Genomic DNA, 12,714 nt, shown 5'->3' with positions numbered 1-12,714 from the left:
GCCAGAAAGGGCTCTAACTGTTTGGTTGGCTGAAACATGGACCAAAAAAGTGGCCTACAGGAGATCTAGTTGAAATGTCAGAACTGCCTGGCTATATTGTAGAGGAAGGTATCCACAGCCTGGGGTATATTGGAACATTAGAGTGAATTTACCATGTGAATCTGCTCACCCAGCCTAGGAGGGCGGTGGAAGCCACTGGGGCAAGTGGAAGGTAGTTTTCACCATTTGTTGTTCAGTCACTCAGTCATGTCCAACTTTTTGCAACCTCAAGGACTTCAGCATGCCAGGCTTCCCTATCCTTCACCATCTCCCAGAGCTTGCTCAAACTTATGTTCATTGAGTCAGCGATGCCATCCAACCATCTTGACCTCTGTCATCCCCTTCTCCTCCCGCATTCAATCTTCCCCAGCATCAGGGTCTTTTCCAATGAGTCAGCTCTTCACATCAGGTGGCCAAAGTATTGGAGCTTCAGCTTCAGCATCAGTCCTTCCAATGAATATTCAGGATTGATTTCCTTTAGGATTGACTGGTTTGATCACCTGGCAGTCTAAGGGACTCAAGACCCTTCTCCAACACCACAGTTCAAAAATGAAGGTGTGAGGGGAGTCTCAGAATCCTTGAAGAGCTCTGTGGTCACTCTTTGTTGGTCAGAAATTACATGGAAACTGCTGCCACTGAAGTTGGGTCCCTAAAGTCGCTGGAGACAAACTGGTCCAAGGGCGCCAGAGGCTATGTGGCCACACTTACCACCAAAGCTAAGGTAGGTATGGTTGCCGTGTTGACATTGGAATCAAAGCAGCAGTGAGAATAGTCTGTCTCATAGAGACCTATGGAGTTAGCTATTAATGATGGTGTCCCTGGCAGAATATAGATGAGCAGTTCAATTCTTACCAGCTCTGTATAAGTGGAAGTGTCTATAGGTCAAGTGAACACAAGCTTAACTTAAATCATCAATACCAAGAGAGTGACAGGCCCTCAATGAATCCCCAAACTTGAGGAAATTATAAACCCAGAATCCACGAATCTTGAAGACCCTGCCACACTCAGAAAAATCTAAACTGTTAATCTTTCTCCAAATCTTTTCCCAAATGGAACTCTGACCTTTTTCCAGGCTGACTGTGTATTGGGAAAAAAAGAAATAATCATACTTCTCAAAGATGACTAGACACTGGCTCTGAAATGAATTCCAGGAGACGCAAACACCACTGTGATCCACCAAATCAGAATAGAGGCTTACCAAAGTCTGGTGATTGATGGAGTTTTCAGATCTGCCCATCGTGGCCTCAGTGAATCTCCCAAACCATTACTGGTTATTTCTCCAATTCCAGAATGCATAGGTAGAATAGACAGACAATGGCAGAATTTCCACACTCACTCTCCAATCTATGGAGAGAAGCCATGGGTAGTGGAATTAGAAGCCACTAGAACAGCCTTTACCCAGGAAAACTGTTGTCTAGTCGCTAAATGGTGTCTGACTCTTTCGTGACTCCATGGACTGTAGCCCACCAATTTCCTGTGTCCATTTTCCCTGGCAAGAATACTGAAATGGGTTGCCATTTCCTTCTCCAGGGGATCTTTCCAACCTAGGGATTGAACCTGTATCTCCCGCATTGGCAGGTAGATTCTTTAGCCACCAGGTAAGCCCTACCTCGGAGAAGGCAGTGGCACCCCACTCCAGTACTCTTGCCTGGAAAATCCCATTGACAGAAGAGCCTGGAAGGCTGCAGCCCATGGGGTTGCTGATGACTGAGCGACTTCACTTTCACTTTTCACTTTCATGCATTGGAGAAGGAAATGGCAACCCACTCCAGTGTTCTTGCCTGGAGAATCCCAGGGACGGGGGAGCCTGGTGGGCTGCCGTCTATGGGGTCACACAGAGTCGGACACGACTGATGCGACTTAGCAGCAGCAGCAGCAAGCCCTACCTAGGAAAATAGTAAAGCGCAATCAGTACCATGTTCCTAGTAGAACAGTGGAGATTAATAACGCCATCGAGAACTTATATGTACAGTGATGGTTCTTACGGCATCCTCGTTTAGTTCACCCAAGTGGCCCTTGGGGCTTCCCTGTGTGGAAAACATAGGCATCTTGGAGAAAGTAGATTATCATATACTCAACTAGGTGATTTCTATTGCATCTGCTGGACAAGAAATGGTTTCATTGCTGGGGGAAATGAACATATACCTGGGTTTGTAGCTATTTATCTGGCAAAAGCTCTTTTCTCCATACCTGTCCATAATGCCCACCAGAAGCAGTTTGCTTTCATCTGGCCGGGCCAGCAATACACCTGTATTTTCAAACATCAGGGATATATCAGTTTCCTAGCCCTCCATCGTAATTTAGTCTACAAGGATCTTGATCACCTTTCCTTTTCACAAGATATCGCACTGTTCTATTACCTTGATATTATCATGCTGATAAGATCTAATGAACAAAATATACCAACTACTTTAGACTTATGGGTAAGGCATTTGCTTGTCAGACTGTGGAAAATTAACCTAAATAAAATTCATAGGCCACCACCTCAGTGGAATATCTAGGCGTTCAGTAGCATGGGTCATGTCAAGATATTCCTTCTAAGGCGGAGTAAATTGTATCTGACTCCTCCTACAACCAAAAAATATATACCATGCTTCCTGGGCCTCTTTGCAATGTGAAGGCAACATATTTGTCATTCAGGTGTGTTACGCTAAGCCATTTACTGAGTGAACTGAAAAGCTGCCAGTTTTGAGTAGGGCCCAGACAAGAGAAGGCTCTGCAGTGGGTCCAGACTGCTTTGCAGGCCATTCTGTAACTTGGCCCAGAAGATCCAATGTACTTGAGATGTCAGTGCCAAATAAAGATGGTGTTTAGAAACTCTGACCTAAAGCAGTCCTTTTATTGAGGTAAAAAATAAGCTGGTTTTAAAATTTTCCCCACATTCTCCTTTATTCTTTATTTTTCCCTCTGCATACTTCATCTGATATGATGGTTCATTTTACCTGTCAACTTGGCTGGGCCACAGGACCTATGTATGTGGTCAGGCAATATCCTGGATGCTTCTGTAAGGGTGATTTGGATTATATTTTTATTAGTTGAATTTGAATAAAACAGATTGCTCCCCATAATATGGGTGGGCCTCATCCCGTCAGTTGAAAGCTCGAGTAGAATAGAAGAATGCCCTCCCCTGAGCAAAAGAAAATTCTGTGGTGACAGTCTTTGGACTCGAACTGAAACATGGCTCTCTCCTGGTTTTCAGCCCACTGGTCCACCCTGAAGATGTGAATCTTCCTAATTTTCAAAATTGCATCAGCCAATCTCTTAAATACATATCTTATTGGTTATTTATTTATTTGTAAAATACTACACCAGATTTCTCCAAGCTGTGGGGTAATTTCTAATTGTTCAGTAGAGCAGCCTTGAAAAGCAGTATCAAAATTCTATAAAAATAAGTACTCTATAATCTGAATCTCTGGGTTTCCCTGGTGACTCAGTCATAGAGAACTCGCCTGCCAATGCAGGAGACACAGGAGACATGGGTTCGATCCCTGGGTCAGGAAGATCCCCCTGGAGGAGAAAGTGGTAACCTACTCTAGTATTCTTGCTGGGAAAACCCCATGGGCAGAGGAGCCTGGCAGGCTGCAGTCCATAGGGTCACAAAGATGGGTCATGACCGAGGGACTGAGCACACAATCTGAATCTCTAGCTTTCAACCACACAGTCTCTAAAATACTTGTGCGTGTTCTCTAGTTCCCACATTAGTTTAGAGAAAGACCAGTGCTGGAATAAATTGAAAGAACAGAGTAAAGGCAAATGGCCAAGTTAGCTTCATCAGTGATGTCTACATAGTTTATAATAAACATCAAATACAGTTAGGCTGGAACTTTCTTGATTAGCTGTCTTCACTGAGAAAATTACCAGGTAATTGCCAGTTCTTGCTTTTACTGTTTGCTCCACATAGATGATTTTATCTGACTTACTATGGTTGAGTTATGAATACTGGAGTTAAAATAAATTTAAATTTAATGTACTTATTAGAAATTAGAATGTTTATTTGAGTTTTCAAAGAATTAATTTAAAATGTTAGATAAAATACCACCAGCATTTATTTTTCTAATATGGGGAAAGGAAATGTAAATTCAAAAACTCTGATTAAATTTTGAGTTTTAGACACTAGATGGCGCTGACTAACCATCTCTGTCTCTCTCTGTCTCTGTGTGTCTCTATTTTTTTTGGCTTCGAAGCCTTTAACCTCAGTTAATGTTTTCTATTGTCAGTTGGTAAATTGAAGAGAGGAAAAATATAAAGGCTATTTACTGATGATGTTTAACAAGATAGAGGTTTTATTAATGGAGAACTGAACACATTTTGTAATTTAATTGCTAGCAAAATTATTTTCTTTATTATCATATATCTGTACGGTTAAAAGCAGGAAATAGGATCAGCATTGAAACATGGACAAAAAATATGGTCAGACTAAATACAATCAGCATTGATGGGAGTGCTTATCGTGACCAAACAACAAGTGGAGGGAAATGACTATAACATTATACATCTGCTGAGCTGCTTTGAAAAATTGGTTTTGACCAGACATAATAGACCATTTGCATTTTCATCATTCCTGCACCCAAGAACATGAGTAGGACTTGCAAACGTCAAGAGAAATTCTCTCTGCTGGAGAATTTTACCTCAAAGTAAAGAAAAAGCGTCTCTGTAAGAAATTTTCTTTGGGGCCCAGCATTTAAATTGTATTTCTGCTTGTCCCTTTGGATTATATTTACCCCTAGACTTGTCTAGCCTGAATAAATCATTCACTGTGGTCTATAATGGCCTTTCAGTGATGGCCTGATTACAAAGTAGAGGAATCACATGAGATGTGAATAATACTACCTACTAGTTTTTCAAACCTTTTCAGAAGCAAAATTCTGAATTTAAAATGCAAAGATCTTTGGCAAAATAAGTGGTGAGGATTTGGGGAATATCAATAATGAAGCAACCCAAAGAACACTGTAGGCCTTCCTCCCTGAAAGCCTAAACCAGAGAATATTGAAAAATCACACATGTTGAGCAAGATATTATTAGGCCTACAAAATATGTTGAAGCAACAGGGGAAGAAAGTTTTAAACTTCAAAAGAAGGGTAATAAAACCAAAAACTTGCCGGTTGCGAGTTTTCCCCAGAGCAGAGTGCCTCATTTCTACTCTCCACCTGAACTCTATCAGGGAGTATTGGAGGTTGGCAGCAGTAGCAGTACACGACTGAATCCTTGTAGAAGTGATAGCAAGTGCCCCGTGTGCTGAGTGTGCTCAGTCGTGTCTGACTCTTTGAGACCCCTCAGGCTCCTCTGTCCATGGGGATTCTCCAGGCAAGAATACTGGAGTGGGTTGCCATTTCCCCTTCCAAGGGCTTCTCCCCAACCAGGGATTCAACCTGTGTCTCCTGCACTGGCAGGCCAATTCTTTACCACACAACCACCTGGGAAACCCCAGAATGCTTCTCCAAACAGGCAAGATATGAGATTAAATTTAACAGCATCTGAAGTATGTATCAGTATTTTTCAGAGCGGGCTAAAGAAGGTCACCTTTAACAACCAAAGTTAGTCTAATAGCCCTAGTCAGGGCAGCCCCCAACCCGTCAGCCTTCTCCCTGCATCCTTTCAGTGCTGGAGTCAATATATTACCAAGGCTATTGCCCTAGAATCAATTCTGCGCCCCTCCCTCAAATAAAAACCAACTATTCCTATCTAAGTTTCAGGAGAAAGCTGCAGAGAGAAAAAAACAAGACTCAGTTTGATGGTAGGAGATTTAACTTTCAGCAGACCTTGAGCCTCATTATACACTCATTGTAATACATTAGCATATGCTAAATGACACACCCACTGGTGCCAGGGCTGTGGCAATTGCCATGACGCTAACTGGAAAAGCCCATACGAGGACTGGAAAGGAGAGCTGCACCTGTTCCAAGTCCAAACCACACCCTGCTCTCAGATAAGTCATGAATATTCCTCCCATTCTTTCCAAATCCTTCCCTTTTACTTCCAGCCTCTTGTGTATTTGCTTTCTCCACCCAGCTTGGGTTGAGAAGTTGACTTGTGAACTAGGCTCCCCGTCTCCATTCTTTGGCCATTGTGTTGGCACAGTAGTTGTGGGGCGCAGGCTTAGTTGCTCTGCAGCATGTGGAATCTTCTGGGACCAGGGATCAAACCGATGTCTCTTGTATTGTAAGACAGATTGTTAAACAATGGACCACCAGGGAAGCTGAGCATTAGTTTATTTATTGCTTTATTCTTTATTTATTCATCCAATGTGAATTGGAAAAAGAACCTTCCTGTCCAAGACAGGTTAAAACCTTGGTGCACGTCCTGTTGACCAATTCCATAACAAATACTCAGGTTATCTGAGGAGTCAAATTTCCAAAATATGTTGGGGGATTATTAACCCTGGTGCCTAGGCTCATCATATTCTTATTTTTGAATAAGCATGTCTGAGGCTTCCTTCTCTTTAGAGTGATGAACTCATGCCCCTTTTTGAGATCACAATGAAGGAAATAAGTGTATACACCTTGAGTGCTTTTCTCCAGATGCCAAGTCTCTCTCCAGGTAGTAATTAGGAAGGAGTTTTACAGAACATTTAGCAATGGTGCCCTGGGAGTCTGAAAGAGTTCATTTCTCTCTTTAGAGAATTACTACCAAAGGGTTACTTCTGGGAGGAAATCTCTTTATTCTACTCATAAAAGAGATGAAGCTGGAGTCTGAAGTGAGGTGGGGGTGGACATACATTGTTAATATCTTTAAAAACAAAAAAGAATAGGATTCAAGGTACCTCAATAAATCAAAGAAAAGACCTTTTAAAAATAGTGATAAGTGCCAGATGGCACTCATAGAAATCAATACTCTGAGTACTTTAGGGACTGGTTTAATTCTTTCAGGTTCTATGTAGCATCTGACACACAGATTTGCACTTACTGGGTACCTAGTTAATATTTTTTAAATCAGATTGAAACAGATACAAACACACACACACACACACACACACACACACACACACACACACACGGGTGGTAATAAGAACATAAGCTGAAAAAGTTGCTAATGCTACAATCTTATCTGGTGTGGACAAGTAATGTTTCAGCTAATAGCTGCTTAATTTTCAGGGCACTTGTGTTCAATTTTAAACACAACAACTTAAAACTCGAGTTTGAGATTAAATGAAGTAGTTCAGGAAAATAACAACAGCATTATGATAAAGGCATCATTGAATTCATTCATGTACTCACTTAAGAAACATTTTGTGATGAGAACGGTAATTAGGCTGCCCCTGTATTGGAGATAATTACATAGTAGACTGTGTGATTCTTCTGAAGCACATCCATGCACAAGGCAGTCTCTGGGTCAGGGTGGAGTAGGCTCCAAGCTACCCCTATGTAAAGCAATAGCCTTCCTACTTGGGTTCCGTGGCTCTGACTCAGCTTCAACCTTCTGTTCCACACCGTCCTGTGTGACGCTGGACATAGGTCTTTGCAGACTACGTTTTCTCTGCCCCAGTTGACTCCCTATGAAACGCTGCCAATAGGGGGCGCCAGAGAGCTGCTAAGGTAAGGCACTGCCTCGCCCCTTTGGTTAGTTTGCCCTTCTTGTCAGTGTCAGGCCAGCTCAGCTGCTGGTTTCAGTGAACAGATTGGTTCCATATTTTCAGAAGCAGTCTTACCACATCCCTCAGAGATAAGGATGAGCCAGTCACCCCTGGCTCCCTCTAAACTTAACCCCAGCCCCATAGGCATCAACAGCAGCCAGCGGGGCCACCTGTTCAGTGACCTGGATCCCACCACCACCACCACCTTTTCTTAGGTTCCAGGTTCTAGTCACTCCATCCTGTTCCCTTTGCCTCCCCAGCCCTGGGGTAGCAGCAGCTTCCTAAAGTTCTATATGTACGTAACCTTGGTGTCCTCTCTTCATTTTTATAGCCTTTGTTGTCCTCCTTTACCTGGCGGATTCATGGGGTTGCAAGAGTCAGACACGACTTAGCAGCTAAACCACCACCACCACCACCACACCCTGTCAACCCTTTCTCTATATGACATTTTTGCTGTCAAAATTGCTGGTGTGTTTTCTGTTCTCCTAACCAGGCACAGACTAACATCCTCCCCTGGTGATTTAACACCTAATACATTAGTGATCTTCTTATTCATTCTCTGCTACATTCCACTTGACTATAAGCTCCTTTACAGCAGAGAATTTGTATTTGCTTTCCTACTGAATCCCCAGCCCTTGGCACAGTTCCTTCAACTTACACGTTTGTTGAGTGAACAAATAAATGAATGAAGAATTTAAATATGTAATGCGTGCATGCATACATGCACGAATGAACAAAATGGTGATGGCTATTGCCGGTCTACTGCTCTTACCCTCCTTCTGTCTACTATCCCTGCCCGTCCCATCTGTGCCACTCTGTTACAATTCCTAGTCTAAATTCAGCTCTCACTGCCACCCGCCACCCCCCTCCCAGCTAGTTGGTACACAATGAAACGATTAATACTGGATAGTTTAGGTCAGTGTTTCTTAACTGACCTCCCCTAGGGACATCTGGCAATGTCTGGAGACTTTCTAGGTTGTCAGGACTGGGAGGTGAAGGGCCTTCTTGCATCCTGTGGGTAGGGGCCAAAGATGCTGCTGCGCATGGAACAAAGTGCAAGACAGCTCTCCAAAAACAACGAATTATCCGTCCAAAATATCATGAATACTGCTATCTAGCAACTCTGGTTTAGGCATTAACCTGTTTAGAAGCAAGAGACTCTTCAGATAATCTTTTTAGGCACGTTTTAGTATTGTGAATTTATCTATGCAAAGCCAAGTGTTTTCAAAAAAGATATAATTGGCTTGACCATGGCCAAAGAACTAAATGTTTGTTTGTTTTTCAAATATCCAGATGACTGTCTCTTCAGCTGGAGCTTTTTTAGAGTTATTAGAGATAGAGCCTATGATTAAAAGGGGATAGTGAGGTGAGCTGGTGGGAGGGTGCAGCAGGTTGTTTATGAAGGTACATAAGACATGTTTAAAAGAACAGTGTCTTCTTTATATCGATTCCAATCCCATAATAATTACAAGAGCCAGCTGTTTTCCCCCAAATAATCCAGTGAGTAGCGATTAACTGGAGATCCAGAGTATAAAAGTGACACAAATCACTTGGGCATTTGCATTTCGAAGGTCATTTTGGATAAACCACATGGTTTCCTCCTGGACTTCAATAATCAAAATCTATTTTCTTAAAAATACTGACCCATTTGGGTAATTGTTATTCAGATGAACTCCAACCCTAAGCTGCTTCTTCCACTCCCACACTTCCTTGAACAAGTTCACTCTATCATCTTAGCTACCAAAATATCCAAGAGGTATATTTTTCTTCTCCATGTATGGCAGTAATCCCATCTAATATATCAAATGGAATACAAAGTACTATGTGACTATCATAAATTTTTCCAGCACAATTCCCAGAGTCATTACTTAGTGTCATCCTCTTTCCAAACTAGACTTACTAACTTTTAGTAAACACATTTGAGTCTTCGTCCTTATTTATCATCCTTTAAATTACAACTCCACTAATCAGATAATTAAATGTGGTCATTAAAATGACATTTAGCTGGGCTCACACACATGCTGCTACAATTGCCGTTGTTTAAAGCCATTAAAGACAGCATATACCAGAGCATACCTTTGAAGCCTGCCAGATAAAATAGAACTGTCCGGTTAAATATCAGATAAACAGTTTTGTTTGTTTTTTTTCAATGTATGTATGTCTCTTGCAATATGTGAGACACACTTTAAAAGTTTTGTGGTTTATATGAAATACAAGTTTAAGTGGGTATCCTGTATTTTACTTTGTTAATCTGACAGTCTTAGTGCTTCTCTGCCAAGGGCTTACATCTCTATAAGCTGCTGTAATACAGAATTCATTCTAAGTGATGTTAGTGAGACCATATCCTTTTTATGCGATTCACGGACTCTTCTTCTAATGAAAGAATATTCAAAAGTCCACAGGAATGCTTACATCACTAAAAATAATGCAGTGATGAATTATAGTTTCAAATTATGGACCCACGATATCCTGAAAACAGGTTCTATGATACCGATCATTTGAAAAGAACATTGTTGCTATTTCCTTTATGCTGGAATGCAACTAAAACTCAGTCCCCTCTCCTTCCTTAATCACATTTCCATGGGGAAAACCCAATGCTTCTCCTTTGGTTGATGATCAGTGGTCATGGCATGAGAAGAAAATAACTCCTTAGCCATGTCACATATGGTCATCAAACGAGACTCAGGCTCAGCTGATCTGATTACCTGAGTTTTCTCTGGATTAATTCTGAATGACACAGAGAAATCAATCATGAGGACAGCCAAAATAATCATCAAGTCAGTTGATTCAGTTATATAAACCTGACCTTAACCTTCTCCTCTCAATCTATGCTCATTTCAAAGAGATTTCAACAGACATGAAAAAAATAAAAGTTTTGGAGGTAATGCTTTTCTCAAAATTTGCCATCTGACAAACCAATAATTTTAACTGATTCTATTAAACACAATTTACCAGCTTTAGGAATCCTTTTGTTTTTTCCTTTTCTTTACCTTAAGCGAGAACATACACTATAAAATTTTAGTCATACAAAATGTCTGCTCTGGATTGACTACCACACACTATGTAATTCAGCCCCAACTTCACAACCCAAAATAAACAGAATCCTTCTGACAATATACTGGTTATTTGTATTAGTTAAAAAACATACTATTAAAAAAATAAAGTTTAATGGTTTGCCTTCCTAAATCTCGAGGCACAGTGATAATACAATAGAAGCTTCTTCTCTTTTAGGTGAAAATTCTGTCTGCTTTTCCTAATTTAGCTGTAAATATCCTTTTACTTAAAATTTCCAAGGTCAAATTCCTAACTACCACGTATTCATTAATTATTACATAATAATTGAAAACCTTCTGTGTAAAAGATACTGTTACTATGCATAGGTTGTTAATACTAAAATGATGAGAAAAAAAAGGAGGAAGCCAAGTTTTACAGTAAAAACTAATGATTCAATAACCATAGTGAGGAAGTTTAAAAGAAAAGCCAGTGGGAAGATTTAAATAGTTATATCCAAGCGGTCAAAGAAGTCTCCTGGAAATACTGTATGATGTGATTTTTGAACGGCAAACATGAGTTTGTCACCTGCACCAAGAGCATAAGGATATTCCCATGATAAAACAAACAAAACGCAGGGAACCTGACAAAACACAAAACAGCCCCTGCATATCGTGGATATGGTCACATCATATCAGTGCAGTGGTGCGTTGGGAAGCTACAGGTGTGTTGGGGTTTGAACACCAAGGTGAACAAAAGAATAGGATGAGGCTACAGAGATGAGAAACACGGTGACCCTTCCCTTTGAAGTGATGATGGACCATCTAAGAGTATCCGGGGGCTATGACTGAGCTATCAAAGGGAGCAGATTGGCTCATTGGAGCCCAAGGAATGGTTCCCAACTCTTGTGCGGGTGAAAGAAAACTAGAGGCGTCTACAGAGAGGAACTCAGAGCGTTTCAGAGGGATCAGAGATTTTGAGAGATAGGATTTTTGCTTTGTAAGATGTGAACATCATTCATTCATTCACCCGGCATTTATTAAGTGGCTGTTATGTGCCAGCATTGGGCTGGGTGTTCAAAGTAAAAGAAAATTAAAATGTGTCTCCTTTGATTAGTTTCCTACTGATGCTTTAACAAATACCGTGAATGTTGACAATGCAAATTTATGAACTCACAGTTCTGGAGGTTGGAAGCCCATATGTGTCCCACTGGACTATGATCAAGGTGTTGGCAGGTTGCATTTCTCTTTGAAGGCTTGAGGCAAATATACATTTTCTTGCTTTTCTAGTTTTTAGAGGCCACCTTCTTTTCTTGGCTTGTGGTTGCCATCCTTATCTTCAAAGCCAGCAACGGCCAGTCAGATTTCCCTCAAGTTGTATGTTCGTGCGTGCTAAGTCACTTCAGTTGTGTCTGACTCCGTGCTGCCCTATGCACTGTAGCTCACCAGGCTCCTCTGTCCATGGGATTCTCCAGGCAAGAATACTGGAGTGGGTTGCCATGCCCTCCTCCAGGGGTTTCTTCCTGACCTGGGGATCAAACCATTGTCTTTTATTTCTCCTGCATTGGCAGGTGGGTTCTTTACCACTAGTGCCATCTCTCAGGTTGCATCACTCTAAACGGAACACTGCCTTCTTTTTCCATTTTTAAGGACCACCATAATTCTATTGGGCCCACTTGTATAATCCAGGACCTCTTTCCCATTTCAATATCAGCTAATTAGCAAACTTAATTTTATCTGCAACCTTAATTCCCAAAGCAATAAAACATAGCATATTTTTATATGCAAAATATATAGAAACACATAGCAGAACACATTCATAAGTGTTAGCCACTCAGTCGTGTCATACTCTTTGTGATCCCATGGACTGTAGCCGGCCAGGTTCCTATGTCCACGGAATTGTCCAGCCAAGAATACTGGAGTGGGTAGCCATTCCCTTCCCCAGGGGATCTTCCCAACCCAGGGATTAAACCTGGATCTCCTGCATTGCAGACAGATTTTTCACCATCTGGGTCACCAGGGAAGTTTCAGTATAATCATAGGTCCCAGGAATTAGGACATGGACATCTTTGAGGAGGGTGGGGCTATTTTTCTGCCCATCACACTCATCTTGGA

Source organism: Bubalus kerabau, chromosome 7, assembly GCF_029407905.1.
Source record: "Bubalus kerabau isolate K-KA32 ecotype Philippines breed swamp buffalo chromosome 7, PCC_UOA_SB_1v2, whole genome shotgun sequence".
In the NCBI taxonomy this organism is placed as follows: Eukaryota; Metazoa; Chordata; class Mammalia; order Artiodactyla; family Bovidae; genus Bubalus; species Bubalus kerabau.
This window is presented reverse-complemented; position numbering follows the sequence as displayed.